This window comes from Rana temporaria, chromosome 3, assembly GCF_905171775.1.
Source record: "Rana temporaria chromosome 3, aRanTem1.1, whole genome shotgun sequence".
Lineage (NCBI taxonomy): Eukaryota > Metazoa > Chordata > Amphibia > Anura > Ranidae > Rana > Rana temporaria.
Window position 1 is genome coordinate 94,164,943 of NC_053491.1, and position 26,896 is coordinate 94,191,838.

General features: G+C 47.9%; 21 non-coding genes across 21 annotated transcripts; 1 reads left to right on the forward strand and 20 right to left on the reverse strand.

The window, feature by feature from the left end:
* Positions 1 to 2,521: 2,521 nt before the first annotated feature.
* Positions 2,522 to 2,691, forward strand: LOC120933883. Its single transcript, XR_005748146.1, has one exon. It is a non-coding gene; the product is annotated as a U1 spliceosomal RNA (small nuclear RNA).
* Positions 2,692 to 12,552: 9,861 nt separating this feature from the next.
* Positions 12,553 to 12,668, reverse strand: LOC120934049. The gene has a single exon (XR_005748206.1). It is a non-coding gene; the product is annotated as a U5 spliceosomal RNA (small nuclear RNA).
* Positions 12,669 to 15,844: 3,176 nt separating this feature from the next.
* Positions 15,845 to 15,960, reverse strand: LOC120934103. Its single transcript, XR_005748257.1, has one exon. It is a non-coding gene; the product is annotated as a U5 spliceosomal RNA (small nuclear RNA).
* Positions 15,961 to 16,379: 419 nt separating this feature from the next.
* On the reverse strand, positions 16,380 to 16,494 carry LOC120934021. Its single transcript, XR_005748181.1, has one exon. It is a non-coding gene; the product is annotated as a U5 spliceosomal RNA (small nuclear RNA).
* Positions 16,495 to 17,051: 557 nt separating this feature from the next.
* On the reverse strand, positions 17,052 to 17,167 carry LOC120934120. Its single transcript, XR_005748274.1, has one exon. It is a non-coding gene; the product is annotated as a U5 spliceosomal RNA (small nuclear RNA).
* A 419-nt stretch (positions 17,168 to 17,586) lies between these two features.
* On the reverse strand, positions 17,587 to 17,702 carry LOC120934102. The gene has a single exon (XR_005748256.1). It is a non-coding gene; the product is annotated as a U5 spliceosomal RNA (small nuclear RNA).
* Positions 17,703 to 18,321: 619 nt separating this feature from the next.
* LOC120934099 lies at positions 18,322 to 18,437 on the reverse strand. Its single transcript, XR_005748253.1, has one exon. It is a non-coding gene; the product is annotated as a U5 spliceosomal RNA (small nuclear RNA).
* Positions 18,438 to 18,857: 420 nt separating this feature from the next.
* Positions 18,858 to 18,973, reverse strand: LOC120934098. Its single transcript, XR_005748252.1, has one exon. It is a non-coding gene; the product is annotated as a U5 spliceosomal RNA (small nuclear RNA).
* Positions 18,974 to 19,392: 419 nt separating this feature from the next.
* On the reverse strand, positions 19,393 to 19,508 carry LOC120934078. Its single transcript, XR_005748234.1, has one exon. It is a non-coding gene; the product is annotated as a U5 spliceosomal RNA (small nuclear RNA).
* A 420-nt stretch (positions 19,509 to 19,928) lies between these two features.
* LOC120934118 lies at positions 19,929 to 20,044 on the reverse strand. The gene has a single exon (XR_005748272.1). It is a non-coding gene; the product is annotated as a U5 spliceosomal RNA (small nuclear RNA).
* Positions 20,045 to 20,602: 558 nt separating this feature from the next.
* LOC120934097 lies at positions 20,603 to 20,718 on the reverse strand. Its single transcript, XR_005748251.1, has one exon. It is a non-coding gene; the product is annotated as a U5 spliceosomal RNA (small nuclear RNA).
* Positions 20,719 to 21,275: 557 nt separating this feature from the next.
* Positions 21,276 to 21,391, reverse strand: LOC120934104. Its single transcript, XR_005748258.1, has one exon. It is a non-coding gene; the product is annotated as a U5 spliceosomal RNA (small nuclear RNA).
* Positions 21,392 to 21,810: 419 nt separating this feature from the next.
* Positions 21,811 to 21,925, reverse strand: LOC120934024. Its single transcript, XR_005748182.1, has one exon. It is a non-coding gene; the product is annotated as a U5 spliceosomal RNA (small nuclear RNA).
* A 557-nt stretch (positions 21,926 to 22,482) lies between these two features.
* On the reverse strand, positions 22,483 to 22,598 carry LOC120934106. The gene has a single exon (XR_005748260.1). It is a non-coding gene; the product is annotated as a U5 spliceosomal RNA (small nuclear RNA).
* Positions 22,599 to 23,155: 557 nt separating this feature from the next.
* Positions 23,156 to 23,271, reverse strand: LOC120934107. Its single transcript, XR_005748261.1, has one exon. It is a non-coding gene; the product is annotated as a U5 spliceosomal RNA (small nuclear RNA).
* Positions 23,272 to 23,828: 557 nt separating this feature from the next.
* On the reverse strand, positions 23,829 to 23,944 carry LOC120934108. Its single transcript, XR_005748262.1, has one exon. It is a non-coding gene; the product is annotated as a U5 spliceosomal RNA (small nuclear RNA).
* Positions 23,945 to 24,363: 419 nt separating this feature from the next.
* On the reverse strand, positions 24,364 to 24,479 carry LOC120934109. Its single transcript, XR_005748263.1, has one exon. It is a non-coding gene; the product is annotated as a U5 spliceosomal RNA (small nuclear RNA).
* A 419-nt stretch (positions 24,480 to 24,898) lies between these two features.
* On the reverse strand, positions 24,899 to 25,014 carry LOC120934121. Its single transcript, XR_005748275.1, has one exon. It is a non-coding gene; the product is annotated as a U5 spliceosomal RNA (small nuclear RNA).
* Positions 25,015 to 25,633: 619 nt separating this feature from the next.
* LOC120934114 lies at positions 25,634 to 25,749 on the reverse strand. Its single transcript, XR_005748268.1, has one exon. It is a non-coding gene; the product is annotated as a U5 spliceosomal RNA (small nuclear RNA).
* A 419-nt stretch (positions 25,750 to 26,168) lies between these two features.
* On the reverse strand, positions 26,169 to 26,284 carry LOC120934061. Its single transcript, XR_005748218.1, has one exon. It is a non-coding gene; the product is annotated as a U5 spliceosomal RNA (small nuclear RNA).
* A 420-nt stretch (positions 26,285 to 26,704) lies between these two features.
* On the reverse strand, positions 26,705 to 26,820 carry LOC120934119. The gene has a single exon (XR_005748273.1). It is a non-coding gene; the product is annotated as a U5 spliceosomal RNA (small nuclear RNA).
* Positions 26,821 to 26,896: the final 76 nt, after the last annotated feature.

A 26,896-nucleotide genomic window follows, 5' to 3' on the forward strand; every position in this document is an offset into this window, starting at 1 on the left:
GACAATTTTGACACATTTTTGGGACCATTGTCATTTTCACAGCAAAAAATGCATTTAAAATGCATTGTTTACTGTGAAAATTACAATTGCAGTTTGGGAGTTAACCACAAGGGGGCGCTGATGGGGTTATGTATGACCTCATCTGTGTTTCTAACTGTAGGGGGGTGTGGCTGTAGGTGTGACGTCATCGATTGTGATTCCCTATAAAAGGGAACACACGATCGATGACGACGCCACAGTGAAGACACAGACACACAGCTCTCCCCGCTCTTCAGCTCCGGGGACTCATCGTGGGACTCCAGCGGCGATCGGGTCCGCGAGTCCCACGGTCACGGAGCTTCGGACCGGTCGCGTGCGCCCGCGGCGCGTGCGCGCGACCCCACGGCTGGGCTTAAAGGGCAACGTACAGGTACGTTGATGTGCCCAGCCGTGCCATTCTGCCAACGTAAATCGGCGTGAAGGGGTCCTTAAGTGGTTAAAGGGCAAAAATGTACAAACCTATTACAGGACAATTTTATGGTCCAGTTTATTGAGGCCCCAACTAGGAATGATGCTCTGTTGGACCTGGTAATCTCAAACCATGCAGAGCTTATTACTAATGTTTAGATAAAAGAACACCTGGGTAGCAGGGATCATAACATGATTTAATTTGATGTTAGCTGTAAGCAAGAAATACATACAGGAAAGATAAAAACACTTAATTTCAAGAGAGCAAATTTTCCAAGGATGAGGGCTGCTCTCCAGGATTTAGACTGGGAGGGAATATTAGCATCGATAAACACAGAACAGAAATGGGAATTCTTCAAAAAGACTGTTTGGGACCTCACTGCTAAGTATATTCCCATGGGCAATAAGTTTAAAAGACTAAAAATAAAACCTATGTGGCTCATGGCAAAAGTTAAAAAAGCTATAAACAATAAGAAAAGAGCTTTTAAAAAATATAAAAATGAAGGAACACTAGTGTCGTTTAAATTAGGGTTGTCCCGATACCGATACTAGTATCGGTATCGGGACTGATACCAAGCATTTGCCCGAGTACTTATAATATAGTATTTATAGTAATATAACTGAGTACTAAGATTTATAGGTAAAGTTGATCCAGGGAAAATCCGATTGCCTCTCGGGGGATCAGGAAGGAATTTTTTCCCCTGCTGTAGCAAATTAGATCATGCTTTGCTTTTTTTTTTTTTCTTCCTCTGGATCAACTGTGGGTATAGAATTGGGTATATGGGACTGTACGATATTTTTTATTTTTATTTTTATTTTTTTTACGGTTGAACTGGATGGACTTGTGTCTTTTTTCAACCTGACAACTATGTAACTACAGTAGTAACCCAGGATCTGTCCACCTGCTTGTGTGTTCTCTCCTTTCCTTTAAGGTTGGGTTCACATCGCAGCACGGAGTGGCTCACAGCAGGGGTCTGGTGCATCCCTGTTCACAGTTTCAGGTCCGATTTCAGCCTGAATTTTTGGCTGAATTTGGACCTGAAACAGACTTACAGGACTCCTCCGGTGCAATTCGCACCGGAACCGCTCCAGAGATGTGTGAACTGGCTCCATAGAGAGCCAGTCACAATCTCCTGACATGCAAATTGGATGCACAACACAATCCACATCCAATTCGCAATAGTGTGAACCCAACCTTAATGTGTGTGTTCAGTGCCGGCCCAAGACATTGTGCTGCCTGGGACCAAGAATGAAATGCTGCCCCCCCCCAGAAAAAAAATCACACCAACCAAAAGGCCCCCACATTCATTATTTTATATCATGATAACTAAAGGGGACCCGTCATGGCTCTATACATGTATAAAGGAGTATAAAGCGGACCAGTCATTGCTCTATACATTCGGTGAAAAGGACTATTGCGCTACTGCGAGTGTTGGAACGTGAAAAAGAACTTGTGTATAAAATATATATGCAGCTGCTGGATCTATGGGTGCACCAATCCGTGAAATAAAGTGAATAAAAAATATGTGATCAGCGCTTACATAAAACAAAATAAAACCAAATCATATATAATAATCGCATATAACAGTGCAAACCTGTCATGGAATGAATGCTGTGCTTAAATGGTTGGCTGCAGCAGCTGGTCACCCTAGGGTGATAAACCAATTAGCTGTCAGACCAAATACACCAGGTAGTGATCTCTAACCAAAAGAAAACACAGGGCCAAATCCACAGAAGAGATACTCCGGCGTAAGCCGTCGTATCTCTGGTTCTAACTTTGGAACTGATCCTTAGAAGCAGTTTTCCTAAGTTAGGCAGAAGATCCGACATCTGTAAGGGACTTACACTGCCGGATCTTAGGATGCAGTACCGCATCCGCCACTGGGGGCATTTCGAGTCGAAATGCCTCTGCTAGTATGCAAATTAGCACTTAGGGCGATCCTCAAAGCTTTTGTGCCTAGTTTTTTCGCCGTAAGTGGTAGTTTGCCTGGTGTAAAACTAGGGCTGCTTTTACAAAGTGTAAAGTTAGTCACACCTTGTAAAGGCCCATTCAAGCAACGGCATTTGGTATGCATTACTTACCTGGCAGGGGAGACACCATGATCATGAAGGTGGTTCTCCCAGGGCGAGGCACGGCTATTGCACACTCTAGGCCGTGCTGATCGTGGTTGTCTTCCCTGCTGCTTCTCGGCCTTTTGGCTGGGACTGGGTGTGGTATCTGTCCTTATCAGTCCCTGTCCCTGCCCCTGCCACTGCCCCAGTCCCTGTCCCTGCCACTGCCCCAGCCCCTGTCACTGCCCCAGCCCCTGCCCCTGTCCCCACCCCCTCTGTGTCAGAGGAGACCCCTCCTGCCCCACTGCCCACCCCGGACCTGTCCTCCTTGGAGGACTTCCCCTCCCTCCCCCCTTCCACCCCTGCCGGTGGTCAAACAGGAGGCCGGAAACGGAAGACTGTGAGCCCATCGGCAGAGGAAACCGCCACCTCCATCAAACGGCCCAATGGGGTCCAGCACGAAAGCGCTGGACCAGGGCAGTTAATGGAGGACCTGGGGTCTGAAGAAGAGGAAGACGAGGAGATTATGGCCGACACTGTGCCTAACTCCACCGTCCACACCCGCCAGATGATTGATGATGTCCTAGTGGAACTGGGCCTAACCCAGACCCCAGAACAGGTAGCTGAGCAAATGGAGGAGTCACCCCCCCCTGCGGGGAGGTAAGTTTGGCCCCTTGCTGACTAGACCTCATACCCTTTTTCATTATGGCAGAGATCTCAATCTTTTCCATTAATGTGAGGAGTATCAAGGATACCTCTAGAAGGCAAGCGGTGCTGACTTTTCTTTCAACTCATCAGAGTGATGTCTACATGCTCCAGGAGTGCGCTCTTCCTCCCTTGAGAAGGTACACACATCTGACCTCTCAGTGGACCCTTGGTCCCTCCTACTGGTCTGGGGGTGGCGATTGTAAATCCGCAGGGGTTGCCATTCTTGTCAGGGGCGGGCGCTTCACGGTTGACTCCATCCACGAGCTAGTCTGTGGCCGTCTTTTGGTCATAGACGGCTCGTGGGCGGGAGAGCCAATTAGGCTCATCAACGTGTACGCCCCCCCAGATAAGAGTGCGCGGCTGGAACTTTTCCAGACCCTGAGGACACAACTCGTCACCACCAGAGCAGTAGTGATCGGCGGTGATTTCAACTGTCCGATAGAGGAGGATGGGCGCAGCTCCAGCATATACGCAAAACTTGATGCTACTTCTAGGCTGCTCAGGGAGATGATCTCGGAGGCTTCCCTGCAGGATGCCGTGGGATCCATAGGGAAAGGTACCGTGAATTATTCATGGTGCCGTCCCGATGGATCTGTGCGTTCCAGGATTGACTTCGTGCTCACTTCAAGAGCAGTCAAGCATCGTGAGTTCTCCATGATCCCCTGCTGTTTCTCTGACCACAGGGCTATTCACTTTCGGGGTGAACTTGGCGAGGGCTTTGCCCGCGGACCAGGTTCCTGGAAACTGAATAGCACCCTGCTGGAAAATGAGGAATTGATGGGGGAACTCCGGGAGGCCTACGCCTCCTGGACGGAGGAAAAGAGATTCTTCGGAAAGGTAAGTGATTGGTGGGAGTTTGTGAAAGTTAAGCTGCGCAGCTTCTTTCAGGCAAGGGGACGTCAGCAAGTGTGTGCAAGGAAGAAGGAACTCAGGAGACTGCAACGTCAGTTGCAGTCCCTGCAGGACCTTCACCACTGCGGCTGGGACGTTAGGCAGGACCTGGAGGACACCGCGAAGACCCTGAAAGGGTACTTTGAGGAAGAATCTAGGCACATTGTCTTCCGTGCCAAGGTGGAGAATCTTGAGAAAGGTGAGAAGTGTAACTCTTTCTTTTTCAGGAAACTCCATTCAGGACACACTCCCTTGTCTGAACTGCGTGACGAGACTGGAACGCTCCAGAAGGGAAAGGAGGCTGTAATGCAAGTGGTCGTAGACTACTACACCAACCTCTACTCCCCGAAGGAAACGAACACGGAGGCAGCCGACAGGTTCCTGTCAGGTATCACTAACCAAATTGATCCTGCAGGTTCATCGGCCGTCAACGCCCCTCTGGTGTTGGAGGAGCTGCACTCTGCCGCTAAATCCTTTAGGCGGGGCAGGACCCCGGGTTCCGATGGTCTCCCAGTTGAGCTCTATGTAGCCCTGTGGGACCTCGTGGGCCCGGACCTGCTCGAGCTGTACGAGGAGATGGTGGTGGAGGGTAGAATGCCTCCATCACTGAGAGAGGGGATGATCACGATTCTGTATAAACGTAAAGGGGAGAGATCGGACCTGAAAAACTGGCGTCCGATCTCTCTTCTGAACGTGGACTACAAAATCCTCGCCAAGGTTTTGGCCAACAGGCTGAAATCTGTCATCGGACAGATCATCCACCCGGATCAAACTTGTGGCATTCCTGGTCGCAGGATTGCGGACAGCCTGGCGCTTGTCCGGGACACGGTCCAGTACATTCATGGCCACCGTGTGCACGCGGCCCTGGTCAGTCTTGACCAGGAGAAGGCCTTTGACCGTGTCTCCCATGAGTTTATGTGCAGAACTCTGCGCAGGTTTGGTCTTGGGGAACTGTTTTGTTCGTTTGTGAATGTGATGTATAAGGACATTTGTAGTTTGGTGTTGGTAAATGGCTGGAAAACTGACCCCTTCTCAATTTTCTCGGGGGTCAGACAAGGCTGCCCTCTCTCACCTCTGCTTTTTGTTTGCTGTATAGAGCTATTCGCCCGAAGCATCAGACAGAACCCAGAGATCAGAGGGATCACCGCACCAGGACCAGAAAGACGGGAGGTCAAGTGCTCGCTCTACATGGATGACGTGACGGTGTTCTGTGCCGACCGGCGCTCCATCGACACACTCGTCCGGACGTGTGAGGACTTCGGCCAAGCTTCAGGGGCAAAGGTCAACTGCGGGAAGTCGGAAGTCATGCTCTTCGGAAAGTGGTTCCTGCCTTCTTCTGCGCCCATCCCGTTCAACATCAAAGCGGACTTCATCAAAATTCTCGGAGTCTGGTTTGGAGCGGAAGGCGCAGCCCTGAAGTCCTGGGAGGAAAGACTGGCGAAAATGAGACAGAAGTTTGGACTTTGGAGCCTCAGAGAACTCACCATTGAAGGGAAAACACTGGTACTCCGCAGCGAGATTCTCCCTGTGTTGCAGTACCTCGCCCAGGCTTGGCCCCCCCGGGTTAACACTTGCAAAGCCATCACCAGGGCGGTGTTTCACTTCATCTGGAGCTCCAAAATGGACAGAGTGAAGCGGGCGGTTATGTTCAAGGAACCCCTCAAAGGCGGTAAGGGAGTGCCCGACATCGCAACACTACTGAGGGTGTTCTTTGCTTGTAACTGTATCCGCAGGACATTGGTTGACAGAACAGTGGACTCTGGCGGTAACTCCATGTCCCGTTTTTTCCTCCTACCTCTTTGGAGGTCTCTCGGATGGGACAAATGGGACAGCTCCGTCCCCTACAACTGGGACACTCCATGGTATTACTTGGACACTTTCAAGTTCATCAAGGAGCTGGGGCTGCATGGAGTTAAACCCGACTTGTGGAAGCCAAAAACTATCCACAAGTTGATTAGAGCATCGGACATCATTGAGACTATTCCAGGCCTCCCTTCAGCCACTTGCAAAGTGGTCTGGAAGAATGTTTCTTCAAAGAGACTCACCAACAGGCACAAAGATCTGGCATGGATGGCAATCCAAGGGGGTTTGCCGCTGAGGACATTCATGCATGCCAGAAACCTGTGCAGATACAGGCACTGCCCTTTTTGTATCATCCAGGAGGAAACTGCTTTTCATGTTTTCTGGGAGTGCCCCTTTGCACAGAGCCTGTTGAGGGCCTTGGAACCTGAACTTAAAGACTTTGTACCACAGACTGCTATTACACACTTTGGTGTGTTAAACGGACTCTTCTGTGGGACTCACTCACAGGAGGACATTGACAGTGCCTGGCGGGTGCTGTGCTGCTTCAAGGACGCCGTATGGTGTGCCAGAAAACGCCTCATCCACCAGAGGGAGAGGATGTCCATCGCGGATTGTCGCAGACTGACGTTCAGTCTACTAAGAGACTATCACCTGATGGACTTTACGGAGGAAGAGGACGTCTAAAGATCTCCCCTTCCCCCCCCCCTCTCCCAACTGTGTGTATCCATTGGTAGTTCAATAAAGCTTCGGGCCTGTGAACTCTTTCCTCCCCCCCCCACCCCACCTCCCCCTCCCCCCCCATCACACCCGTTGCCCAGTTGAACGCTATTTCCTTTTGACAGTTTAATGACTTAAAATTTGACATGATTTTTGGAAGTACTGATTTCAGGGTAATGCGGCGTCATGCATGTTGCATCATACCGCAGAATGAGTGAATGAATGTAAATTATCTGTACGCTTGGAACTGAATGTACCCTGTTGAAGTATTTGTTTTTTTGTATATTTTCTTTGAAAAATAAAGTATACATTTTCAATCAAAAATCTGTCCTTATCAGTTGTCAGCGGAGCGCTGAAGCACCTCCTACATGGGGAGGGTGGATGCAATCCAATGACGTCATTGCACCTGGAAGGATGGTTTCAGCAGGGACTACGCCGTGCTGCCCGACAGAATACTGGGGGCCGGCCCATGGTTGAGTCTGAGCCATCTGGAAGGGTGCTCCTGGTGAGGATGGGTGCTGCGCTTGGTCTTGGTCTTTTTGCCGAGTTCTAGTCTGGCCTTCTGGCTGGCTGGTGTAAGTGCTATCTCTGTCAGCGATCCGGTAGGAGTAGCTGGCAATGCCCTGTGGTATGACGGGGTAGAGCCATGCAAATCCGCTGGGTTGACGGAGGGTCTGGAGGGGCTAGTATTGGTGGAGGCTGTTACCTGAGCGGCAGTTCTCCCCAAGAAAACCTTGAAGGGCTCTCTAGCTGACAGGGGTGGAGGGCTGCACTGGCCGGTCGGGGGGTCGGATATGGAACGAAAAGCCTATGGTGCATGTGCCCCTGGAGTGGCAGTCCAGGGGTATCTGAAGATCACTGTGTGTGAGGGACACATTGATTGAAGGATACCACGGTCACTGCACCAGATACACGTTTTTTTTAGCACCTGCCTCCTGGGCCGGGCCTTTTGGCTAGGACCGGAGGAATTTTTTATTCCTGGCCGGAGGGCCTGGTCATTGTTTCACCACAATGGCCACTTCTTTCACTCTCCTCTCCACTATCCCTTCCCCCACTTTATTTTATTTAAGCCTGTGTTTGTCACTTTTTTGTCTTTTTTTGTTGTGCACGTTTTGTCACTGTGTGATTAGTAGGGTGCGGGTCCTCGGGCCAGCCCTGAACGTCTTGGGAGTGGGTGGACATGGCCTTCTGGCTTAGTTCGCCTGCTCTCATGGGGTCTCCCTTCGGGGGAGCCCCACCTAGTACTGGGAGGGTTCTGTTTCGGCAGTCCCTCCGAGGAAGTTGGGTCCGTGTCGGCTTCGGTTGCTCGGACCACAGTACCTCAGTCCCCGTCTGGAGCCTAACGCCCCGGGGGATCAGGGTTTGGGTCCCTCTTCACAGGAGGACCACTTGACGTTGCACCCGTCTGCACGTTTTTGTGAACACTCTTTATGTGTGTGCACATTTTTTCTGCACCGGGTGGAGTTTTTTGGGTGTGTTCACACGCCATAGGCTTTTCAAAAAAAAAATTTGGTATGCATTCCCGAGGGAGAACTCCACGGCAATTTGTAAATTCCAAACCGGCATGGGTTCCCCCCCAGGAGCATACCAGGCCCGTAGGTCTGTTATGGGTTGTAAGGAGACCCCCCCTCCACCGAAAAATTGACGTAGGGGGTCCCCCTACAATCCATACCAGACCCGTATCCAAAGCACGCTACCCGGCCGGTCAGGAATGGGAGTGGGGACGAGCGAGCGTCCCCCCCCCCTCCTGAGCCGTGCCAGGCCGCATGCCCTCAACATGGGGGGGTTGGGTGCTCTGGGGCAGGGGGGCGCACTGCGGGCCCCCCCACCCCAGAGCACCCTGTCCCCATGTTGATGAGGACAGGACCTCTTCCCGACAACCCTTGCCATTGGTTGTCGGGGTATGCGGGCGGAGGCTTATCGGAATCTGGGAGTCCCCTTTAATAAGGGGGCCCCCAGATACCGGCCCCCCACCCTAAGTGAATGGATATGGGGTACGATGTACCCCATATCCATTCACCTGTAGGCAAAAAGTAAAAGTTAATAAACACACAACACAAGGGTTTTTAAAATAATTTATTATTCTGCTCCGGATGCCCCCCCTGTCTTCGTTATTAGCTCAATTACCAGGGGGGGCTTCTTCTTCCGCTCTCCGGGGGTCTTCTCCGCTCTCCGGGGGGGGTTTCTTCTTCCGCTCTCCGGGGGGGGCTTCTCCGGACTCCGGGGGGCTTCTTCCATCTTCTCCCCTCTTCCGCTGTTGACTCGGCGAACCCCGGTTCTTCTGCAGCTCTCCGGTGCCTTCTTCTTCAGCGCTGGCTGCCTGCTATGTTTGTGTGTTAGCTCGATTTCAAACAGGCAGCCGGCGCGGTCTTCTGTGGCGTCAGGGTCTTCTCTTCCTTCCGATGTTGCCTCGTCGCCTGTTGTCGCTGTAATGATGGAAGCGCGCCTTGCATCACATTTATATAGGCATCACCGTCCCATCATGCTCCGGCAGGTACCCACGTGGTGGGTGCCTACCCACGTGCACCCACCACGTGGGTACCTACCGGAGCATGATGGGACGGTTGGTTGGTTGCCTGTGTCACGTGGTTCCTTATCCTCGGATAAGGAACCACGTGACACAGGCAACCAACCGGAGGCCAGCAGACTGTAGCAGGCTAGTCTGAAGCCGAGCTCTGTGCTGGGCGGCGAATTTAAAACCGCACTGTAGCGGTACCATTGAGAATAAAAAGTTTTACCCTTCACCTGGACGTGCTTCACCATTTTTTATACATCTCCCTCCACACCGGGCTCTACCTCTGTCACACATACAGACGGACCGGAGGACACCGCACTCGAGGACCTTCCGTCAGTTTAGGATACAGTGGAGCTCTGGAGGAACAGGGGACTGGTGACAGCAAATCCACAGGAGAAGACAGCATCTGCCCTTCATGCTATTTTACTACTCATTGAAGGTAAGGGCATTGTGAGATTGCTGTTGGATGCATACACCAGATGTAGAAGACTCATCTCCCATCTTCACTTATGAGTGTTACCACACTAGCTCAGTGACTTTGAAGCCACTTATTTATACTGACTATTCCCTTCTTTTTCCTATTATTTATTCACTGTGTTTTCTTTTGGTTAGAGATCACTACCTGGTGTATTTGGTCTGACAGCTAATTGGTTTATCACCCTAGGGTGACCAGCTGCTGCAGCCAACCATTTAAGCACAGCATTCATTCCATGACAGGTTTGCACTGTTATATGCGATTATTATATATGATTTGGTTTTATTTTGTTTTATGTAAGCGCTGATCACATTGCTCTATACATGTATAGGAGTATAAAGAGGACCTGTCATGGCTCTATACATGTATATAGAGGACCTGTCATTACTCTTTACATGTAAAGGAATATCAAGAGGACCTGTCATGGCTCTATAGATGTATATAGGACTATAAAGAGTACTTAAAATGGCTCTATACATGTATAAAGGAGTATAACGAGGGCCTGTCATGGCTCTATAGATGTATAAAGAGAACCTGTCATGGCTCTATACATGTATAAAGATGACCTGTCATAGCTCTATACATGTATATAGAGGACCTGTCGAGACTCTTTACATGTAAAGGAATATAAAGAGGACCTGTCATGGCTCTATAGATGTATAAAGGAGTATAACAAGGGCCTGTCATGGCTCTATAGATGTATAAAGAGGGCCTGTCATGGCTCTATACATGTATCCAGGAGTATAAAGGGACCTGTGAATTGCCGGCAGCCACAATGTCTTTGCGCAAACTAATCAATGTACGCTAATTGTGTTTTTTTTTGGTACCAAAAATATGTAGAAGAATACATATTGGCCTAAACTGATGAAAATTGTATATTTTTCTAAATTTTGGGGATATTCATTATAGCAAAAAGTTAAAAAATAAATATATTTATAGCACAAAAAATAAAAATCGAAGAAGGTGATCAAATATCACCAAAAGAAAGCTCTATTTGTGGGAAAAAAAGGACATAAATTTTATTTGGGTAGCGGAGCTGGCGGAACGGGCTGGCAGGCATCAGTATGCTGCCTGGTACCACCCGGTCCCATCATAGGGCCGGCCCTGAACTCATGGTGACTCCAAGACACCCTAATTTGCATGTCTGTGCAGCTGCATGGGGGCGGGAATCAGCAGGCTCACGTAACAATCAGCTTCATCTAAGCAATATAAGACGCATGGCCCGGCAGAACATAGATGCTGTTCAACTCATGGTGACTCCAAGACATTCAAATTTGCATGTCTGTGCAGCTGCATATGGGCGGGAATCAGCAGGCATGCATAACAATCGGCTTCATCAGAACAATATAAGAAGCACGGCCATGGAATTGGGGGCTAATATATGCATAGGTGGATCAAGAATATCAAATAGTTTTCAAGGCCGCGTTTACCACCACCAACAACAACATTAAAGCCGTCTGCTTGCCTTTCCAAATCAAAGGATCTCAAGCTATTTTTCACCAAGGAGGCCCGGCATCAAAAAATTCACCAAAACTCATGGTTGTTTTTTTTTTTTCAGCCTATGGCGCGTGAACACACCCAAAAAAACTCCACCCGGTGCAGAAAAAATGTGCACACACATAAAGAGTGTTCACAAAAACGTGCAGACGGGTGCAACGTCAAGTGGTCCTCCTGTGAAGAGGGACACAAACCCTGATCCCCCGGGGTGTTAGGCTCCAGACGGGGACTGAGGTACTGTGGTCCGAGCAACCGAAGCCGACACGGACCCAACTTCCTCGGAGGGACTGCCGAAACAGAACCCTCCCAGTACTAGGTGGGGCTCCCCCGAAGGGAGACCCCATGAGAGCAGGCGAACTAAGCCAGAAGGCCATGTCCACCCACTCCCAAGACGTTCAGGGCTGGCCCGAGGACCCGCACCCTACTAATCACACAGTGACAAAACGTGCACAACAAAAAAAGACAAAAAAGTGACAAACACAGGCTTAAATAAAATAAAGTGGGGGAAGGGATAGTGGAGAGGAGAGTGAAAGAAGTGGCCATTGTGGTGAAACAATGACCAGGCCCTCCGGCCAGGAATAAAAAATTCCTCCGGTCCTAGCCAAAAGGCCCGGCCCAGGAGGCAGGTGCTAAAAAAAGCGTGTATCTGGTGCAGTGACCGTGGTATCCTTCAATCAATGTGTCCCTCACACACAGTGATCTTCAGATACCCCTGGACTGCCACTCCAGGGGCACATGCACCATAGGCTTTTCGTTCCATATCCGACCCCCCGACCGGCCAGTGCAGCCCTCCACCCCTGCCAACCAACCCGGCGGATTTGCACGGTCCTACCCCGTCGTACCCCAGGGCATTACCAGCTCCTCCAACCAGATCGCTGACAGAGATAGCACTTACACCAGCCAGCCAGAAGGCCAGACTAGAACTTGGCAAAAAGACCAAGACCAAGCGCAGTACCCATCCTCACCAGGAGCACCCTTCATCAGGGACGCGTAACAATCAGCTTCATCAGAACAATATCAGACGCACGGTCCAGCAGAAGCACAGATGCTGTTCAACTCATGGTGACTCCAAGACACCCTAATTTGCATGTCTGTGCAGCTGCATGGGGGCGGGAATCAGCAGGCACACGTAACAATCAGCTTCATCAGAACAATATAAGACGCATGGCCCGGCAGAACATAGATGCTGTTCAACTCATGGTGACTCCAAAACACCCTAATTTGCATGTCTGTGCAGCTGCATGGGGGCGGGAATCAGCAGGCATGCATAAAAATCGGCTTCATCAGAACAATATAAGACGCACGGCCATGGAATTGGGGGCTAATATATGCATAGGCGGATCAAGACTATCAAATAGTTTTCAAGGCCGCGTTTACCACCACCAACAACAAAGCCATCTGCTTGCCTTTCCAAATCAAAGGATCTCAAGCTATTTTTCACCAAGGAGGCCCAGCATTAGCCAGGCATCAAAAAATTCACCAAAACTCATGGTTGTTCCCCTCCACAGAAATCTTTAATAAAATGCAAAAAAATTTAGTGATTCTAAAGAGGAACCAGAGTATAACCCAGCAAAACACAGATCCTGTCCAACTTATGGTGACTCCAAGACAGCGTAATTTGCATGTCTGTGCAGCTGCATGGGGGAGGGAATCATCAGGGACGCGTAACAATCAGCTTCATCAGAACAATATAAGACGCACGGTCCGGCAGAACACAGATGCTGTTCAACTCATGGTGACTCCAAGACACCCGAATTTGCATGTCTGTGCAGCTGCATGGGGGCGGGAATCAGCAGGCACACGTAACAATCAGCTTCATCATAACAATATAAGACGCATGGCCCGGCAGAACATAGATGCTGTTCAACTCATGGTGACTCCAAAACACCCTAATTTGCATGTCTGTGCAGCTGCATGGGGGCGGGAATCAGCAGGCATGAGTAATAATCGGCTTCATCAGAACAATATAAGACTCACGGCCATGGAATTGGGGGCTAATATATGCATAGGTGGATCAAGACTATCAAATAGTTTTCAAGGCCGCGTTTACCACCACCAACAACAAAGCTGTCTGCTTTCCTTTCCAAATCAAAGGATCTCAAGCTATTTTTCACCAAGGAGGCCCAAAGCCATCTGCTTGCCTTTCCAAATCAAAGGATCTCAAGCTATTTTTCACCAAGGAGGCCCGGCATTAGCCAGGCATCAAAAAATTCACCAAAACTCATTTTTTGATTGAAAATGTATACTTTATTTTTCAAAGAAAATATACAAAAAAACAAATACTTCAACAGGGTACATTCAGTTCCAAGCGTACAGATAAATTACATTCATTCACTCATTCTGCGGTATGATGCCCAATGTGTTGTACAGAGTAATATACCCTGTAACATCACATCATGCGTGACGCCGCATTACCCTGAAATCAGTACTTCCAAAAATCATGTCAAATTTTAAGTCATTAAACTGTCAAAAGGAAATAGCGTTCAACTGGGCAACGGATGTCATGGGGGGGAAGGGGTAGGTGGGGTGGGGGGGAGGAAAGAGTTCACAGGCCCGAAGCTTTATTGAACTACCAATGGATACACACAGTTGGGAGAGGGGGGGGAAGGGGAGATCTTTAGACGTCCTCTTCCTCCGTAAAGTCCATCAGGTGATAGTCTCTTAGTAGACTGAACGTCAGTCTGCGACAATCCGCGATGGACATCCTCTCCCTCTGGTGGATGAGGCGTTTTCTGGCACACCATACGGCATCCTTGAAGCAGCACAGCACCCGCCAGGCACTGTCAATGTCCTCCTGTGAGTGTGTCCCACAAAAGAGTCCGTTTAACACACCAAAGTATGTAATAGCAGTCTGTGGTACAAAGTCTTTAAGTTCAGGTTCCAAGGCCCTCAACAGGCTCTGTGCAAAGGGGCACTCCCAGAAAACATGAAAAGCAGTTTCCTCCTGGATGATACAAAAAGGGCAGTGCCTGTATCTGCACAGGTTTCTGGCATGCATGAATGTCCTCAGCGGCAAACCCCCTTGGATTGCCATCCATGCCAGATCTTTGTGCCTGTTGGTGAGTCTCTTTGAAGAAACATTCCTCCAGACCACTTTACAAGTGGCTGAAGGGAGGCCTGGAATAGTCTCAATGATGTCCGATGCTCTAATCAACTTGTGGATAGTTTTTGGTTTCCACAAGTCGGGCTTAACTCCATGCAGCCCCAGCTCCTTGATGAACTTGAAAGTGTCCAAGTAATACCATGGAGTGTCCCAGTTGTAGGGAACGGAGCTGTCCCATTTGTCCCATCCGAGAGACCTCCAAAGAGGTAGGAGGAAAAAACGGGACATAGAGTTACCGCCAGAGTCCACTGTTCTGTCAACCAAAGTCCTGCGGATACAGTTACAAGCAAAGAACACCCTCAGTAGTGTTGCGATGTCGGGCACTCCCTTACCGCCTTTGAGGGGTTCCTTGAACATAACCGCCCGCTTCACTCTGTCCATTTTGGAGCTCCAGATGAAGTGAAACACCGCCCTGGTGATGGCTTTGCAAGTGTTAACCCGGGGGGGCCAAGCCTGGGCGAGGTACTGCAACACAGGGAGAATCTCGCTGCGGAGTACCAGTGTTTTCCCTTCGATGGTGAGTTCTCTGAGGCTCCAAAGTCCAAACTTCTGTCTCATTTTCGCCAGTCTTTCCTCCCAGGACTTCAGGGCTGCGCCTTCCGCTCCAAACCAGACTCCGAGAATTTTGATGAAGTCCGCTTTGATGTTGAACGGGATGGGCGCAGAAGAAGGCAGGAACCACTTTCCGAAGAGCATGACTTCCGACTTCCCGCAGTTGACCTTTGCCCCTGAAGCTTGGCCGAAGTCCTCACACGTCCGGACGAGTGTGTCGATGGAGCGCCGGTCGGCACAGAACACCGTCACGTCATCCATGTAGAGCGAGCACTTGACCTCCCGTCTTTCTGGTCCTGGTGCGGTGATCCCTCTGATCTCTGGGTTCTGTCTGATGCTTCGGGCGAATAGCTCTATACAGCAAACAAAAAGCAGAGGTGAGAGAGGGCAGCCTTGTCTGACCCCGGAGAAAATTGAAAAGGGGTCAGTTTTCCAGCCATTTACCAACACCAAACTACAAATGTCCTTATACATCACATTCACATACAAACAAACAATTTAGTGATTCTAAAGAGGAACCAGAGTATAACCCAGCAAAACACAGATCCTGTCCAACTTATGGTGACTCCAAGACAGCCTAATTTGCATGTCTGTGCAGCTGCATGGGGGCGGGAATCATCAGGGACGCGTAACAATCAGCTTCATCAGAACAATATAAGACGCACGGTCCGGCAGAACACAGATGCTGTTCAACTCATGGTGACTCCAAGACACCCTCATTTGCATGTCTGTGCAGCTGCATGGGGGCGGGAATCAGCAGGCACACGTAACAATCAGCTTCATCAGAACAATATAAGACGCATGGCCCGGCAGAACATAGATGCTGTTCAACTCATGGTGACTCCAAAACACCCTAATTTGCATGTCTGTGCAGCTGCATGGGGGCGGGAATCAGCAGGCATGCATAAAAATCGGCTTCATCAGAACAATATAAGACGCACGGCCATGGAATTGGGGGCTAATATATGCATAGGTGGATCAAGACTATCAAATAGTTTTCAAGGCCGCGTTTACCACCACCAACAACAAAGCTGTCTGCTTTCCTTTCCAAATCAAAGGATCTCAAGCTATTTTTCACCAAGGAGGCCGGGCATTAGCCAGGCATCAAAAAATTCACCAAAACTCATGGTTGTTCCCCTCCACAGAAAACTTTAATAAAATGCAAACAAATTTAGTGATTCTAAAGAGGAACCAGAGTATAACCCAGCAAAACACAGATCCTGTTCAACTTATGGTGACTCCAAGACAGCCTAATTTGCATGTCTGTGCAGCTGCATGGGGGCGGGAATCATCAGGGACGCGTAACAATCAGCTTCATCAGAACAATATATGACGCACGGTCCGGCAGAACACAGTTGCTGTTCAACTCATGGTGACTCCAAGACACCCTAATTTGCATGTCTGTGCAGCTGCATGGGGGCGGGAATCAGCAGGCATGCATAAAAATCGGCTTCATCAGAACAATATAAGACGCACGGCCATGGAATTGGGGGCTAATATATGCATAGGTGGATCAAGACTATCATATAGTTTTCAAGGTCGCGTTTACCACCACCAACAACAAAACCATCTGCTTGCCTTTCCAAATCAAAGGATCTCAAGCTATTTTTCACCAAGGAGGCCCGGCATTAGCCAGGCATCAAAAAATTCACCAAAACTCATGGTTGTTCCCCTCCACAGAAATCTTTAATAAAATGCAAAAGATTTAGACATTCTAAAGAGGAACCAGAGTATAACCCAGCAAAACACAGATCCTGTTCAACTTATGGTGACTCCAAGACAGCCTAATTTGCATGTCTGTGCAGCTGCATGGTGGCGGGAATCAGCTGTCACGCGTAACAATCAGCTTCATCAGAACAATATAAGACGCACGGCCCGGCAGAACACAGATGCTGTTCAACTCATGGTGACTCCAAGACACCCTAATTTGCATGTCTGTGCAGCTGCATGGGGGCGGGAATCAGCAAGCACACGTAACAATCAGCTTCATCAGAACAATATAAGACGCAAGGCCCGGCAGAACATAGATGCTGTTCATCTCATGGTGACTCCAAGACACCCTAATTTGCATGTCTGTGCAGCTGCATGGGGGCGGGAATCAGCAGGCATGCATAAAAATCGGCTTCATCAGAACAATATAAGACGCACGGCCATAGAATTGTGGGCTAATATATGCATAGGTGGATCAAGACTATCAAATAGTTTTCAAGGCCGCGTTTACCACCACCAACAACAAAGCCATCTGCTTGCCTTTCCAAATCAAAGGATCTCAAGCTATTTTTCACCAAGGAGGCCCGGCATTAGCCAGGCATCAAAAAATTCACCAAAACTCATGGTTGTTCCCCTCCACAGAAAACTTAAATAAAATGCAAAAAAATTTAGTGATTCTAAAGAGGAACCAGAGTATAACCCAGCAAAACACAGATCCTGTCCAACTTATGGTGACTCCAAGACAGCCTAATTTGTATGTCTGTGCAGCTGCATGGGGGCGGGAATCATCAAGGACGCGTAACAATCAGCTTCATCAGAACAATATATGACGCACGGTCCGGCAGAACACAGTTGCTGTTCAACTCATGGTGACTCCAAGACACCCTAATTTGCATGTCTGTGCAACTGCATGGGGGCGGGAATCAGCAGGCATGCATAAAAATCGGCTTCATCAGAACAATATAAGACGCACGGCCATGGAATTGGGGGCTAATATATGCATAGGTGGATCAAGACTATCAAATAGTTTTCAAGGCCGCGTTTACCACCACCAACAACAAAGCTGTCTGCTTTCCTTTCCAAATCAAAGGATCTCAAGCTATTTTTCACCAAGGAGGCCGGGCATTAGCCAGGCATCAAAAAATTCACCAAAACTCATGGTTGTTCCCCTCCACAGAAAACTTTAATAAAATGCAAAAAAACTTAGTGATTCTAAAGAGGAACCAGAGTATAACCCAGCAAAACACAGATCCTGTCCAACTTATGGTGACTCCAAGACAGCCTAATTTGCATGTCTGTGCAGCTGCATGGGGGCGGGAATCATCAGGGATGCGTAACAATCAGCTTCATCAGAACAATATAAGACGCACGGTCCGGCAGAACACAGATGCTGTTCAACTCATGGTGACTCCAAGACACCCTAATTTGCATGTCTGTGCAGCTGCATGGGGGCGGGAATCAGCAGGCACACGTAACAATCAGCTTCATCAGAACAATATAAGACGCATGGCCCGGCAGAACATAGATGCTGTTCAACTCATGGTGACTCCAAAACACCCTAATTTGCATGTCTGTGCAGCTGCATGGGGGCGGGAATCAGCAGGCATGCGTAATAATCGGCTTCATCAGAACAATATAAGACGCACGGCCATGGAATTGGGGGCTAATATATGCATAGGTGGATCAAGACTATCAAATAGTTTTCAAGGCCGCGTTTACCACCACCAACAACAAAGCTGTCTGCTTTCCTTTCCAAATCAAAGGATCTCAAGCTATTTTTCACCAAGGAGGCCCAAAGCCATCTGCTTGCCTTTCCAAATCAAAGGATCTCAAGCTATTTTTCACCAAGGAGGCACGGCATTAGCCAGGCATCAAAAAATTCACCAAAACTCATGGTTGTTCCCCTCCACAGAAAACTTTAATAAAATGCAAAAAAATTTAGTGATTCTAAAGAGGAACCAGAGTATAACCCAGCAAAACACAGATCCTGTCCAACTTATGGTGACTCCAAGACAGCCTAATTTGCATGTCTGTGCAGCTGCATGGGGGCGGGAATCATCAAGGACGCGTAACAATCAGCTTCATCAGAACAATATCAGACGCACGGTCCGGCAGAAGCACAGATGCTGTTCAACTCATGGTGACTCCAAGACACCCTAATTTGCATGTCTGTGCAGCTGCATGGGGGCGGGAATCAGCAGGCATGCATAAAAATCGGCTTCATCAGAACAATATAAGACGCACGGCCATGGAATTGGGGGCTAATATATGCATAGGTGGATCAAGACTATCAAATAGTTTTCAAGGCCGCGTTTACCACCACCAACAACAAAGCTGTCTGCTTTCCTTTCCAAATCAAAGGATCTCAAGCTATTTTTCACCAAGGAGGCCGGGCATTAGCCAGGCATCAAAAAATTCACCAAAACTCATGGTTGTTCCCCTCCACAGAAATCTTTAATAAAATGCCAAAAAATTTAGTGATTCTAAAGAAGAACCAAAGTATAACCCAGCAAAACACAGATCCTGTCCAACTTATGGTGACTCCAAGACAGCCTAATTTGCATGTCTGTGCAGCTGCATGGGGGCGGGAATCATCAGGGACGCGTAACAATCAGCTTCATCAGAACAATATATGACGCACGGTCCGGCAGAACACAGTTGCTGTTCAACTCATGGTGACTCCAAGACACCCTAATTTGCATGTCTGTGCAGCTGCATGGGGGCGGGAATCAGCAGGCATGCATAAAAATCGGCTTCATCAGAACAATATAAGAGGCACGGCCATGGAATTGGGGGCTAATATATGCATAGGTGGATCAAGACTATCAAATAGTTTTCAAGGCCGCGTTTACCACCACCAACAACAAAGCCATCTGCTTGTCTTTCCAAATCAAAAGATCTCAAGCTATTTTTCACCAAGGAGGCCCGACATTAACCAGGCATCAAAAAATTCACCAAAACTCATGGTTGTTCCCCTCCACAGAAAACTTTAATAAAATGCAAAAAAATTTAGTGATTCTAAAGAGGAACCAGAGTATAACCCAGCAAAACACAGATCCTGTCCAACTTATGGTGACTCCAAGACAGCCTAATTTGCATGTCTGTGCAGCTGCATGGGGGCGGGAATCATCAGGGACGCGTAACAATCAGCTTCATCAGAACAATATCAGACGCACGGTCCGGCAGAAGCACAGATGCTGTTCAACTCATGGTGACTCCAAGACACCCTAATTTGCATGTCTGTGCAGCTGCATGGGGGCGGGAATCAGCAGGCATGCGTAATAATCGGCTTCATCAGAACAATATAAGAGCAACGGCCATGGAATTGGGGGCTAATATATGCATAGGTGGATCAAGACTATCAAATAGTTTTCAAGGCCGCGTTTACCACCACCAACAACAAAGCTGTCTGCTTTCCTTTCCAAATCAAAGGATCTCAAGCTATTTTTCACCAAGGAGGCCGGGCATTAGCCAGGCATCAAAAAAATCACCAAAACTCATGGTTGTTCCCCTCTACAGAAAACTTTAATAAAATGCAAACAAATTTAGTGATTCTAAAGAGGAACCAGAGTATAACCCAGCAAAACACAGATCCTGTCCAACTTATGGTGACTCCAAGACAGCCTAATTTGCATGTCTGTGCAGCTGCATGGGGGCGGGAATCATCAGGGACGCGTAACAATCAGCTTCATCAGAACAATATCAGACGCACGGTCCGGCAGAAGCACAGATGCTGTTCAACTCATGGTGACTCCAAGACACCCTAATTTGCATGTCTGTGCAGCTGCATGGGGGCAGGAATCAGCAGGCACACGTAACAATCAGCTTCATCAGAAAAATATAAGACGCATGGCCCGGCAGAACATAGATGCTGTTCAACTCATGGTGACTCCAAAACAACCTAATTTGCTTGTCTGTGCAGCTGCATGGGGTCAGGAATCAGCAGGCATGCGTAATAATCGGCTTCATCAGAACAATATAAGACGCACGGCCATGGAATTGGGGGCTAATATATGCATAGGTGGATCAAGACTATCAAATAGTTTTCAAGGCCGCGTTTACCACCACCAACAACAAAGCCGTCTGCTTTCCTTTCCAAATCAAAAGATCTCAAGCTATTTTTCACCAAGGAGGCACGGCATTAGCCAGGCATCAAAAAATTCACCAAAACTCATGGTTGTTCCCCTCCACAGAAATCTTTAATAAAATGCAAAACAATTTAGTGATTCTAAAGAGGAACCAGAGTATAACCCAGCAAAACACAGATCCTGTCCAACTTATGGTGACTCCAAGACAGCCTAATTTGCATGTCTGTGCAGCTGCATGGGGGCGGGAATCATCAGGGACGCGTAACAATCAGCTTCATCAGAACAATATAAGACGCACGGTCCGGCAGAACACAGATGCTGTTCAACTCATGGTGACTCCAAGACACCCTAATTTGCATGTCTGTGCAGCTGCATGGGGGCGGGAATCAGCAGACACACGTAACAATCAGCTTCATCAGAACAATATAAGACGCATGGCCCGGCAGAACATAGATGCTGTTCAACTCATGGTGACTCCAAAACACCCTAATTTGCATGTCTGTGCAGCTGCATGGGGGCGGGAATCAGCAGGCATGCATAAAAATCGGCTTCATCAGAACAATATAAGACGCACGGCCATGGAATTGGGGGCTAATATATGCATAGGTGGATCAAGACTATCAAATAGTTTTCAAGGCCGCGTTTACCACCACCAACAACAAAGCTGTCTGCTTTCCTTTCCAAATCAAAGGATCTCAAGCTATTTTTCACCAAGGAGGCCGGGCATTAGCCAGGCATCAAAAAATTCACCAAAACTCATGGTTGTTCCCCTCCACAGAAAACTTTAATAAAATGCAAACAAATTTAGTGATTCTAAAGAGGAACCAGAGTATAACCCAGCAAAACACAGATCCTGTTCAACTTATGGTGACTCCAAGACAGCCTAATTTGCATGTCTGTGCAGCTGCATGGGGGCGGGAATCATCAGGGACGCGTAACAATCAGCTTCATCAGAACAATATATGACGCACGGTCCGGCAGAACACAGTTGCTGTTCAACTCATGGTGACTCCAAGACACCCTAATTTGCATGTCTGTGCAGCTGCATGGGGGCGGGAATCAGCAGGCATGCATAAAAATCGGCTTCATCAGAACAATATAAGACGCACGGCCATGGAATTGGGGGCTAATATATGCATAGGTGGATCAAGACTATCATATAGTTTTCAAGGTCGCGTTTACCACCACCAACAACAAAACCATCTGCTTGCCTTTCCAAATCAAAGGATCTCAAGCTATTTTTCACCAAGGAGGCCCGGCATTAGCCAGGCATCAAAAAATTCACCAAAACTCATGGTTGTTCCCCTCCACAGAAATCTTTAATAAAATGCAAAAGATTTAGACATTCTAAAGAGGAACCAGAGTATAACCCAGCAAAACACAGATCCTGTTCAACTTATGGTGACTCCAAGACAGCCTAATTTGCATGTCTGTGCAGCTGCATGGTGGCGGGAATCAGCTGTCACGCGTAACAATCAGCTTCATCAGAACAATATAAGACGCATGGCCCGGCAGAACATAGATGCTGTTCATCTCATGGTGACTCCAAGACACCCTAATTTGCATGTCTGTGCAGCTGCATGGGGGCGGGAATCAGCAGGCATGCATAAAAATCGGCTTCATCAGAACAATATATGACGCACGGTCCGGCAGAACACAGTTGCTGTTCAACTCATGGTGACTCCAAGACACCCTAATTTGCATGTCTGTGCAGCTGCATGGGGGCGGGAATCAGCAGGCATGCATAAAAATCGGCTTCATCAGAACAATATAAGACGCACGGCCATGGAATTGGGGGCTAATATATGCATAGGTGGATCAAGACTATCAAATAGTTTTCAAGGCCGCGTTTACCACCACCAACAACAAAGCTGTCTGCTTTCCTTTCCAAATCAAAGGATCTCAAGCTATTTTTCACCAAGGAGGCCGGGCATTAGCCAGGCATCAAAAAATTCACCAAAACTCATGGTTGTTCCCCTCCACAGAAAACTTTAATAAAATGCAAAAAAAATTAGTGATTCTAAAGAGGAACCAGAGTATAACCCAGCAAAACACAGATCCTGTCCAACTTATGGTGACTCCAAGACAGCCTAATTTGCATGTCTGTGCAGCTGCATGGGGGCGGGAATCATCAGGGATGCGTAACAATCAGCTTCATCAGAACAATATAAGACGCACGGTCCGGCAGAACACAGATGCTGTTCATCTCATGGTGACTCCAAGACACCCTAATTTGCATGTCTGTGCAGCTGCATGGGGGCGGGAATCAGCAGGCATGCATAAAAATCGGCTTCATCAGAACAATATATGACGCACGGTCCGGCAGAACACAGTTGCTGTTCAACTCATGGTGACTCCAAGACACCCTAATTTGCATGTCTGTGCAGCTGCATGGGGGCGGGAATCAGCAGGCATGCATAAAAATCGGCTTCATCAGAACAATATAAGACGCACGGCCATGGAATTGGGGGCTAATATATGCATAGGTGGATCAAGACTATCAAATAGTTTTCAAGGCCGCGTTTACCACCACCAACAACAAAGCTGTCTGCTTTCCTTTCCAAATCAAAGGATCTCAAGCTATTTTTCACCAAGGAGGCCGGGCATTAGCCAGGCATCAAAAAATTCACCAAAACTCATGGTTGTTCCCCTCCACAGAAAACTTTAATAAAATGCAAAAAAAATTAGTGATTCTAAAGAGGAACCAGAGTATAACCCAGCAAAACACAGATCCTGTCCAACTTATGGTGACTCCAAGACAGCCTAATTTGCATGTCTGTGCAGCTGCATGGGGGCGGGAATCATCAGGGATGCGTAACAATCAGCTTCATCAGAACAATATAAGACGCACGGTCCGGCAGAACACAGATGCTGTTCAACTCATGGTGACTCCAAGACACCCTAATTTGCATGTCTGTGCAGCTGCATGGGGGCGGGAATCAGCAGGCACACGTAACAATCAGCTTCATCAGAACAATATAAGACGCATGGCCCGGCAGAACATAGATGCTGTTCAACTCATGGTGACTCCAAAACACCCTAATTTGCATGTCTGTGCAGCTGCATGGGGGCGGGAATCAGCAGGCATGCGTAATAATCGGCTTCATCAGAACAATATAAGACGCACGGCCATGGAATTGGGGGCTAATATATGCATAGGTGGATCAAGACTATCAAATAGTTTTCAAGGCCGCGTTTACCACCACCAACAACAAAGCTGTCTGCTTTCCTTTCCAAATCAAAGGATCTCAAGCTATTTTTCACCAAGGAGGCCGGGCATTAGCCAGGCATCAAAAAATTCACCAAAACTCATGGTTGTTCCCCTCCACAGAAAACTTTAATAAAATGCAAAAAAAATTAGTGATTCTAAAGAGGAACCAGAGTATAACCCAGCAAAACACAGATCCTGTCCAACTTATGGTGACTCCAAGACAGCCTAATTTGCATGTCTGTGCAGCTGCATGGGGGCGGGAATCATCAGGGATGCGTAACAATCAGCTTCATCAGAACAATATAAGACGCACGGTCCGGCAGAACACAGATGCTGTTCAACTCATGGTGACTCCAAGACACCCTAATTTGCATGTCTGTGCAGCTGCATGGGGGCGGGAATCAGCAGGCATGCATAAAAATCGGCTTCATCAGAACAATATAAGACGCACGGCCATGGAATTGGGGGCTAATATATGCATAGGTGGATCAAGACTATCAAATAGTTTTCAAGGCCGCGTTTACCACCACCAACAACAAAGCTGTCTGCTTTCCTTTCCAAATCAAAGGATCTCAAGCTATTTTTCACCAAGGAGGCCGGGCATTAGCCAGGCATCAAAAAATTCACCAAAACTCATGGTTGTTCCCCTCCACAGAAAACTTTAATAAAATGCAAAAAAAATTAGTGATTCTAAAGAGGAACCAGAGTATAACCCAGCAAAACACAGATCCTGTCCAACTTATGGTGACTCCAAGACAGCCTAATTTGCATGTCTGTGCAGCTGCATGGGGGCGGGAATCATCAGGGATGCGTAACAATCAGCTTCATCAGAACAATATATGACGCACGGTCCGGCAGAACACAGTTGCTGTTCAACTCATGGTGACTCCAAGACACCCTAATTTGCATGTCTGTGCAGCTGCATGGGGGCGGGAATCAGCAGGCATGCATAAAAATCGGCTTCATCAGAACAATATAAGACGCACGGCCATGGAATTGGGGGCTAATATATGCATAGGTGGATCAAGACTATCATATAGTTTTCAAGGTCGCGTTTACCACCACCAACAACAAAACCATCTGCTTGCCTTTCCAAATCAAAGGATCTCAAGCTATTTTTCACCAAGGAGGCCCGGCATTAGCCAGGCATCAAAAAATTCACCAAAACTCATGGTTGTTCCCCTCCACAGAAAACTTAAATAAAATGCAAAAAAATTTAGTGATTCTAAAGAGGAACCAGAGTATAACCCAGCAAAACACAGATCCTGTCCAACTTATGGTGACTCCAAGACAGCCTAATTTGTATGTCTGTGCAGCTGCATGGGGGCGGGAATCATCAGGGACGCGTAACAATCAGCTTCATCAGAACAATATATGACGCACGGTCCGGCAGAACACAGTTGCTGTTCAACTCATGGTGACTCCAAGACACCCTAATTTGCAAGTCTGTGCAGCTGCATGGGGGCGGGAATCAGCAGGCACACGTAACAATCAGCTTCATCAGAACAATATAAGACGCATGGCCCGGCAGAACATAGATGCTGTTCAACTCATGGTGACTCCAAAACACCCTAATTTGCATGTCTGTGCAGCTGCATGGGGGCGGGAATCAGCAGGCATGCGTAATAATCGGCTTCATCAGAACAATATAAGACGCACGGCCATGGAATTGGGGGCTAATATATGCATAGGTGGATCAAGACTATCAAATAGTTTTCAAGGCCGCGTTTACCACCACCAACAACAAAGCTGTCTGCTTTCCTTTCCAAATCAAAGGATCTCAAGCTATTTTTCACCAAGGAGGCCCAAAGCCATCTGCTTGCCTTTCCAAATCAAAGGATCTCAAGCTATTTTTCACCAAGGAGGCACGGCATTAGCCAGGCATCAAAAAATTCACCAAAACTCATGGTTGTTCCCCTCCACAGAAAACTTTAATAAAATGCCAAAAAATTTAGTGATTCTAAAGAGGAACCAGAGTATAACCCAGCAAAACACAGATCCTGTCCAACTTATGGTGACTCCAAGACAGCCTAATTTGCATGTCTGTGCAGCTGCATGGGGGCGGGAATCATCAGGGACGCGTAACAATCAGCTTCATCAGAACAATATATGACGCACGGTCCGGCAGAACACAGTTGCTGTTCAACTCATGGTGACTCCAAGACACCCTAATTTGCATGTCTGTGCAGCTGCATGGGGGCGGGAATCAGCAGGCATGCATAAAAATCGGCTTCATCAGAACAATATAAGACGCACGGCCATGGAATTGGGGGCTAATATATGCATAGGTGGATCAAGACTATCAAATAGTTTTCAAGGCCGCGTTTACCACCACCAACAACAAAGCCATCTGCTTGTCTTTCCAAATCAAAGGATCTCAAGCTATTTTTCACCAAGGAGGCCCGGCATTAACCAGGCATCAAAAAATTCACCAAAACTCATGGTTGTTCCCCTCCACAGAAAACTTTAATAAAATGCAAAAAAATTTAGTGATTCTAAAGAGGAACCAGAGTATAACCCAGCAAAACACAGATCCTGTCCAACTTATGGTGACTCCAAGACAGCCTAATTTGCATGTCTGTGCAGCTGCATGGGGGCGGGAATCATCAGGGACGCGTAACAATCAGCTTCATCAGAACAATATCAGACGCACGGTCCGGCAGAAGCACAGATGCTGTTCAACTCATGGTGACTCCAAGACACCCTAATTTGCATGTCTGTGCAGCTGCATGGGGGCGGGAATCAGCAGGCATGCGTAATAATCGGCTTCATCAGAACAATATAAGAGCAACGGCCATGGAATTGGGGGCTAATATATGCATAGGTGGATCAAGACTATCAAATAGTTTTCAAGGCCGCGTTTACCACCACCAACAACAAAGCTGTCTGCTTTCCTTTCCAAATCAAAGGATCTCAAGCTATTTTTCACCAAGGAGGCCGGGCATTAGCCAGGCATCAAAAAAATCACCAAAACTCATGGTTGTTCCCCTCTACAGAAAACTTTAATAAAATGCAAACAAATTTAGTGATTCTAAAGAGGAACCAGAGTATAACCCAGCAAAACACAGATCCTGTCCAACTTATGGTGACTCCAAGACAGCCTAATTTGCATGTCTGTGCAGCTGCA